Consider the following 8463-nt stretch of genomic DNA (forward strand, 5'->3'; position numbering starts at 1 on the left):
TGGCAATGTGCGCAGGGTGGTTATCCTGCTGGAAAATTAAATTTCCTTCAGAAAGAAAACGATTATAAATTTCATGAATCCAGTTCTTCCGCTTGTGTTTTAAAGCCAGCATTTCTCTGGATCCATCCTTTTGGCCATCTTACAGAAAATCTCTCTCATGCAGCATTTTTTATAGTATCTAGTATGCACATGTTCATATCTTATCACTAACTATAATACCATACAAAAGCATAGCACTATATAGCCTAGTATAATGTCTGGTATGCGCTGGCCTTTAGTCAACAGTGTGATTATTAAACATAATAAAATATTAATAATAATGGAGAAAGTTACACAACACAGAACTGCACGCATTGTATTCTTCATTTGACATAATTAGGAACATTAAATTCAGACGTTTGAGATGGGCAGGGCATGTAGCACGTATGGGCGAATCCAGAAATGCATATAGAGTGTTAGTTGGAGGCTGGAGGGAAAAAGACCTTTGGGGAGGCCGAGATGTAGATGGGAAGATAATATTAAAATGGATTTGAGGGAGGTGGGATATGCTGATAGAGACTGGATTAATCTTGCTCGGGATAGGGACCAATGGCGGGCTTATGTGAGGGCGGCAATGAACCTCTGGGTTCCTTAAAAGCCAGTAAGTAATAAAATATTAATAAAGATTTAAGTCACACATAGTTAAGGAATAAAAATTTTCACACCCCATTACTTTATTTATAAGTCACAGGGCAAAACATATTTCCACAAATAATGCGAACTGTGTCAAATTAATTTCAAATCAAGTTAATGTCCAATTTCGTGATAGTCATATCTTGGAGTATTGCACTGGTTCATACAGAACGTTTTCACGGAAACTTCAATCTAGTGGACAGAGCGCCTGTTTCCGAATCAGTTGGTCGCATGTTTGATCTCGCTGTTATGCATTCTTTTTTTTTTTTTTTTCTATATTTGTTAAATTAATTTACTTCTTTATTTGTTAACAGTCTTTCCCGCACTACTTATTTACGCTAAATTCTTTTCCCTGGAACTTGTTCTAACTACTAAGGGATGACATATAACGAAACAAAACGAAACTAATTATATTACTTCAACTAGTCGTTCTCTTGTGAATCAGATCGCTTGTCCTCTGCACATGCGCACTGCCTCATTTCTGGGACTATGCGACAAAACTTTTTTCTAAGACAGTACCTGCTACATCATTTGCATGCAGGCCAACAATGAAGCAAAGAGGTTACAAAATAATAGTAAATGGAGAAAAAAGTATTATTATTATTATTATTATTATTATTATTATTATTTTCGCCATAATTATAGCTTTGTAATTATTGCATTCCTGATTACAGTGCTGACCTCATTTGAAGGAGTATGATATTTTATATACAATAACTGCAATTTAGGTATAGATAATTTTCTTCAAACCTGTGATCCAGAATGAAAAAAATTAAAGATTTATGAATTTACTGTACTGTGGAGTATAGTTGCAGAGCTGAAAGAAAGTAAAAACTTGATACGAAATATGCTGTGTTAAATAACTATTTTCAAGGTAGATGTTCAATGTATGCGTAAATTTAATTAATTTATATCAATTATTTATTTATTTCATTAATTAATTCTGATTTGAATTTGGAATGATAAAGAAAGTGAAGATTTTACACAGTACATAAAATATAATTCCTTCTAGACCCATTTCATGGTTATCAAATAACAGTAAGAATACCGAAACAAAATTAAAATTAATTGCATGAATCTGGTCTGTGTCAAGTTATAGACAACAATAAAATAGCTTTCCAGTACATGTGTTGTGTAATTATGAAGAATCTAATTACATGCAAATATGCCAGTTTAAACTTGCAATGAATTAAATAAAAAATATATCTCTTGTGAGTATAAGAGGCATAAAGGAGGATGTGCTTATGTCATAACAATGTGGACCACCGAAATTTGCGCTACCCCTTAAAATTTGCAGCTGTTGGCCCAGGCCTTATGGTCTATACCTAAATACTCACTGCTGTACCTACATATTATATTGCAACATAATGTTACTGTCAATAAATCCATTCATCGATATTTTACATAATTTCTGTATACATACATACACACATATTTCTATCAATAACATTTTATATGTATATTTTCCTGTTTCTACAAGGAAATGAACACTTTTACTCATACTTGTCGCTTTCAAAACTGATTAACAAGGTGAAATTTTGTTATACAGTAATGGGTACTGCAAGACAAGTCTTACAATTTTTGTACTTCGTGCTTACGTCTATAAATGCCAAAACATGTGGCTTTAATGTTGCAAGGAAGCCAGAGTCGTGGTTTTGAAACTTTCCTACAACAAGAATGTTTTTCCATTGTCAATTTCATGTCCTATGTTGTCTTAAAAAGAGTTCTGGCATCATTTGAACCTATTATGGAGATCCACCATGTCTATCCAAGTGCAATTGTATTAATTGTGCCGTAACTGCACATCTGTAGTACACATTTTAGACAATTCTTGTATTTAAACAATTGTTTTTGTGTACATATCCCAGCTCTAGTCATGAAACCATGAACGGCCAATGTTCAAAAACCGTAACATGAACACAAAAACAGGAGTGGAGAAATCTCCATTTTGTCTGCTGAACTTATGGCATGAACACATTGCGACACAACAGAAAATCTTTTATTTATTAAACACTGTTCTCTTATATGATGACACATTATAATAAATAATTTTCTCCTACATATTTTTGATTTTGACATTTCATCTTTTTTGGTTACGCTATTTTAGATAATGCTATTATACATTCTCAGCAAATACTCTGTCCAAAACTAGTAATATTATATAACCGGCCCATTCTTTCTATTTATTTCTAACTCATTTTTATATGGAAAATTCTCATTTTTTATTTTTATCAGACTTAGTACAGCCTATATTTTCTCTGCAATTTCTTTAATACAGTATTTGACTTAAAAAAACTAAATTAATACTAATGCTCAAATTATTTGTAAATTCTCTGGATCAATGGCCAAACTAATAGACAGCATGCCAAAGTTCACTTTTTTTTTAATTAGGAATGAAAATACTATAGCTACTAATTTTAGTCTCTAATAATCTAGAAATATTTTCATTACTGACATTATACACAACTTTCTTTCTTCATATTTCACATTTTGTGAAGGTAAAAGAGGACTTTACTGAACAGGAATAGGTTGGGTAATAAATAAGAGTGTGTTCTCGATTCTGGGTTTGGAATATATTCCATTTTGATTACCCAAAAGGGAAATAACAAATACACTAATATGAGGTATCCATCTTTGTTTTTTTTTTTTTTTTCATGACAAAACCATACTTTCAAGGTGAGAGGTGTTATATGATACAATATTCTATGTGAACAATTATATTTACAATTCAGAGTGTGTTATTGACAACAAACATTCATTGTTCTTATTGACATCTATAAAGACTCTTCATCTTGAAACTGGAACTTCTGGGGAAGGGTATATTGTACAAGGATATATTCATAACATACATTTTTAGTTACGCTGATCAACAACAATAATAATCATAATAATACAATATAATGGGACTATTCCTGTATTCCATGAACAGGCTCTTGAAGGCGTAAATGGTTTCTGAAGACGTTTGTAGAGTTAGTATAGAATGTCAAGTATGTTAAAAATCACTTCTGACACATACCAAAAACGAAATATTGAAAACAATTTCACGAACACACCATTATTTGAAAAATTTAATGGAAATAATTCTTTTCATATGCTTTAAAACTCATTCGACACAAATCACAATAAGATAAGTCTATCGAGTAAGATTTGAGGGAAAAGGCTGGAGACATTATTACTGATTGTATGGTTACAGCAGAGTGAATGATTACATCAGCAGAAGCAAAGCTTCAAAGCCTTCTCTGCATGTTCACTGATGTGTAGGCCAGGTCACGAATAAGACTGATGATTGCATTGATCAGTAGAATCGTAATAGCATGATCTAGTAGTCTCTAGTTTACAACACTGCTTATTGAAGGGAGGGAGAGTGGTCAAGATATCCAAGGAAAAAAAGTAAGAAAATAGAAACAATGCAAAGCACCCCACTGATATCTTAACATTCAAGCTTGTCTACATCAATAGCAATTTCAGTCATATCTCTGGATGAATGAAGGCAAAGAGATAGACGTAACATTTTTACAAGTTTTTCACATTAAAATAGAAATTACAATGGGATGCTTCATATGTTCGTCTTAATATTAAAATTACATAAGAAACAGCAATAGAAATACGTCTTGAGACTTTTTTTCCCCACATACAATGCATTTCTTAAAATTACAGACTGAATTTCATAAGGAAAGAAAATATTTTGTAAAAGATCTGTACATACATTTCAGTAGGTTAGTGTTAGTTGTAAGAATACTTTCATTTAAAGTAGAATAAGTATTTTTAAAAGCAGAACACACTGAATATATTATTTTCAAATTTCATATTTTGTCTGTTACAACATGTATTATTGTTTAATAAGATGTATTTTCTAATATCCAGTATAACATTCAGATTCTAGGCAACATAAAACCATTTTAAATGGCTATTTGAAATAACTGAACAACAACATTAGTTTGCATTAGTTTTTCAACTATGAACATGACCCTTTGAAATTACAAATCACTAATGTATTACTTCGGCAGAAACATATTCTTACATCTATTTCATAAACTCCACAATAAAATGCTCTTGTACAACCACTTTATTATGACAAGCACCTATTCGGGGGAGGGGGGGGGGAGCCAGTAAATCACATACATAAATTGTTGTAACTGAACAAGTAAAACATTCTCCTAGAGAATTTTATGTACTGGTAAAAAAGTGTTAATGATGATAACAACAGATTATTATATAATAATGATGATGATGAAAATAATAATAATAATAATAATAATAATAATAATAATAATAATAATAAACTACAATCCCTTTGCAATGAAATGTAAACATCAATGTCTTAATATTTGGTTTTGTACATTAGCCAATAATTTAAAAAGTCGCTAACATTTACAAAAAGTTGTACATGTAATTCCTTGGAGCAAATGAATAGGGTACAAACAATGAAATATCTAAACGCAATCTTATGTCTGGGGAAACAATACCCAAATAGTTTTAAACCCATATATTTTCCAGGAAGATTATTTTATGAAAATTATGTATTTTGAAATCATAAACAATATTTTAAGATTAAATTTTGTAGTCACAGTCCTCACAATAGACAAGAATACAAATTTGTATGAATTTTTTCTATGAATAGGCCAATATCTGCATTTATTTTAAAATCTGAAAATACATAAATATGATAAATCTCAGCTAAGTTGTACCACATCAATGAACCAAGCTCAGTGCTAATCAAATGCAACCTGACTCTGCTGTATGAGATAAACCATAATAAGGAAGAATATTTGTTCCAGATTAAAATTAAGCACATCCAATAGGAAACCTGGGTTCAAATCCCATTTGGGTCCTCTTATTATCACTTTGTAGCTATTAAACACTTCAGTTCTATTAGCACAAAAATAAACGTGTAAAATAAAACTTGCACCTTTGTTCAGATTCACAGACAATTAATGCAAAAGAGAGCAAAGTGTCTGTTGAGATGTTCAAGCTGCCACAAATTATATCACTCAAACACATATCAAGAGTAAATAACGAGGCAATCCTCAAATTATAATACAATCAAAATAATATTAAATCATGAAGTTGCGAATCTTCAAAATTACTGAGACACAACACGAGAAAAAAAATGGAGGGGGGGAAGGTCACATGCACCAGAATCCAATCAGAGGATGGAGGTGATACAGACTGTGAAAAACCCTGTTGTTCCTCCTATTTGCTCCATTATAGTTATATTGCATATAAACAAGCAGAGTACATTCGTTTTGATATTCTTGTAACAGAATCTATTGAAAAGTTCATATGGTAATGTCAGAAATGCTATAAGGAAAATTATTAAGTCCACCCCAAGTTAATTATCTTCCAACCACTGTTATAAGACGACACTTGGGTACATACAGTAAATAAGATTTAATTAAATGTGAACACTGCAAGATAATTTAAGGGAGTGAATAATCCCACGATTTGCCAACATCAGAACACACAAAATCTGTATTATTGCGACTTTATACTATTTTCGTAATGTGTTGGTTGGTATTCAGTATTTATATTTTCTATTTACCTCTCTACCTCCTTTCGTTTGTCACACAGATTTCTGCAATAACTGATACAAGACCAAAAACGTATAATATACACGACAAATAATTACTTATTACCTTTAACTGTAACTAAAGTTCATATACAGTCTTCCTATCCTTAACAAGTATTTTCCAGTCTAATTTTATAATTTCAGTAATACCAACTTGTTTTCTAGAATAAATTATGTTAATATGTAACTAGGGTTTAATATTATCTCTTCACAGAAATAGAATTATATATGAGCTAATCTCTCAAAGACTCGATCATGTAAGTTACAGTACTATTTTCTTTCTCTTTTTTTATTTTCTTTGACAATGAAGTCAATGATATGATTTTTATAATTACTTTTAATTTAACTTTAGTCATAAATATTTTATGTGCTTCCAAGACATTTCGTTCACTTCTCTTTGTTCTCCAATATTACTGCCCATACACATTTCGGTCACAGCCACTTTGTCTACAACTGTACGACCAGCATCAGAAGGGTCACTGACTAATGTCCACATACATTCTGACAACACCTTTGGGTCACTGTGCAAGTCTTTACTATGATCCAATAATACAGTACTTAACTATTAATTTTTAGGCTGCTTAAGGAAATAAGCTTTAAGCTACGTTTCAAATTATACAGTACATAACAACAAGATTAACCAAAAATTGTAACCCTTTCACCCAAAATACATATATGCAACATTTTAATACAAACAGTTAAGATGGCAACAGATCATTTGTAACTCACAGTGTCTAAAATATGCAAACAAGAGCCAGAACCTATAACACAATGGCTCTGCCTTCTCTCCTACATGGAAGTGAAATTTGGACACTTAGCAAAGAGACAAATAAAGAATACCCATATAATCAATATAAATGAATATTTTTTGTCCTGAAAAATATTAGGGCACAACTTTTTGATCTTAACAGGATTGAAGAAATATTAGAATTAGAAGTTGAATCAGCAGAAACGAAAATACAAAAATATAAAAACAATTGCCTATATCATGTTTCAAGAATGAATGACAACAGAATCCCAAAAGTTGTTCTTTTCTAATGCCAGGCGTTTGGCAATAAAGTCATTTGACCTCTTGCACTCCAATATTTTTCAAAGATATTATCATGGTCAGCCACTAAAGCACATATTCCGAATCCATTTCTTGAGAATCCCAAAAGTAATGTTGAATTAAGAGAAAGAGGAAGGATATGATGAAGCTGAAGGTCTACTTCGATGATGATGAATGATGATAAGCACACATTGAGTTTTATATTGGACTTCTAAGTGGTCATAAATGCTATACTATAATTCTTTACTATAATCAAAATGATAAACCTTAACTTAACAATCATTGATTAACAATTACTGATGTAAACAATCTCCATGTAAGAAATACACACCTGTGGAGTAACGTTACCGTGTCTGGCTGCGAAACCAGGTGGCCCAGGTTTGAATCCCAGTCGGGGCAAGTTACTTGATTGAGGGTTTTTCCGGGGTTTTCCTCAACCCAATTTGAGCAAATGCTGGGTAACTATCGGTGCTGGACCCCAGATTCATTTCACTGGCATTATCATCTTCATCTCATTCAGATGCTAAATAACCTGAGATGTTGATACAGCATCGTAAAATAACCTACTAAAAAAAAAGAATACAATGCCAGATGTAATTAATATGTCAATTTTAGTTATACATTGTATATTATTCGTTAAATAATATATTATTTATTTAGTAATAAAAGTGGGATGAGATTACTGGAGCTAAGTTAATATGGAAAAATGAATGAAAATAATATGCATGTAAAAATGAAGGTCAAAATAATAGAGATGAACAAAATGATAATGAAATATGAGTGAACAATTATTTTTTCTTCTTGTTAAGATTATTACATTTATACATGCTTTAACATCTATGGTCATGTCGTGCATGTAGAATCCTTGTGTGTATCGGTAGGCCATTGACTAGTGTTTCTATTTCTATTGTCATGCGTTATAGACAGCTTGATTTAAACTTATGTAAATGATTTCAATTTTATTTTAATTCTTATGATATTGGTGATTTAGGTGGTGATGAATCATGTATAGAAATTTCTAATCCGGAATTTGCCTTTGTGACTGAGGGAAATCAAGACAAACCCAGTCAGACTGGCCGGCCGCGGGGTTTGAGCCTGAGACATCTGGAATGCGAGTCTCAAACATTACCATCCAGCCACCTTGCTCGGTAACAATTTTGTCATCTACTTTACC

At 31.7% G+C, this 8463-nt stretch overlaps 1 protein-coding gene across 1 annotated transcript in view; it reads right to left on the reverse strand.

Annotated features, from left to right (window-relative positions):
- Nucleotides 1-926: 926 nt before the first annotated feature.
- The window catches only part of Eps-15 (Epidermal growth factor receptor pathway substrate clone 15), a 147886-nt gene continuing 140349 nt past the window's right edge, over nt 927-8463 (reverse strand). The window contains exon 20 of the mRNA XM_069825957.1: nt 927-7855. The gene's annotated coding sequence lies outside the window, so the exon portion shown is untranslated. The remainder of the gene's footprint in view (nt 7856-8463) is intronic.

This window comes from Periplaneta americana, chromosome 5, assembly GCF_040183065.1.
Source record: "Periplaneta americana isolate PAMFEO1 chromosome 5, P.americana_PAMFEO1_priV1, whole genome shotgun sequence".
Taxonomy (NCBI): Eukaryota; Metazoa; Arthropoda; class Insecta; order Blattodea; family Blattidae; genus Periplaneta; species Periplaneta americana.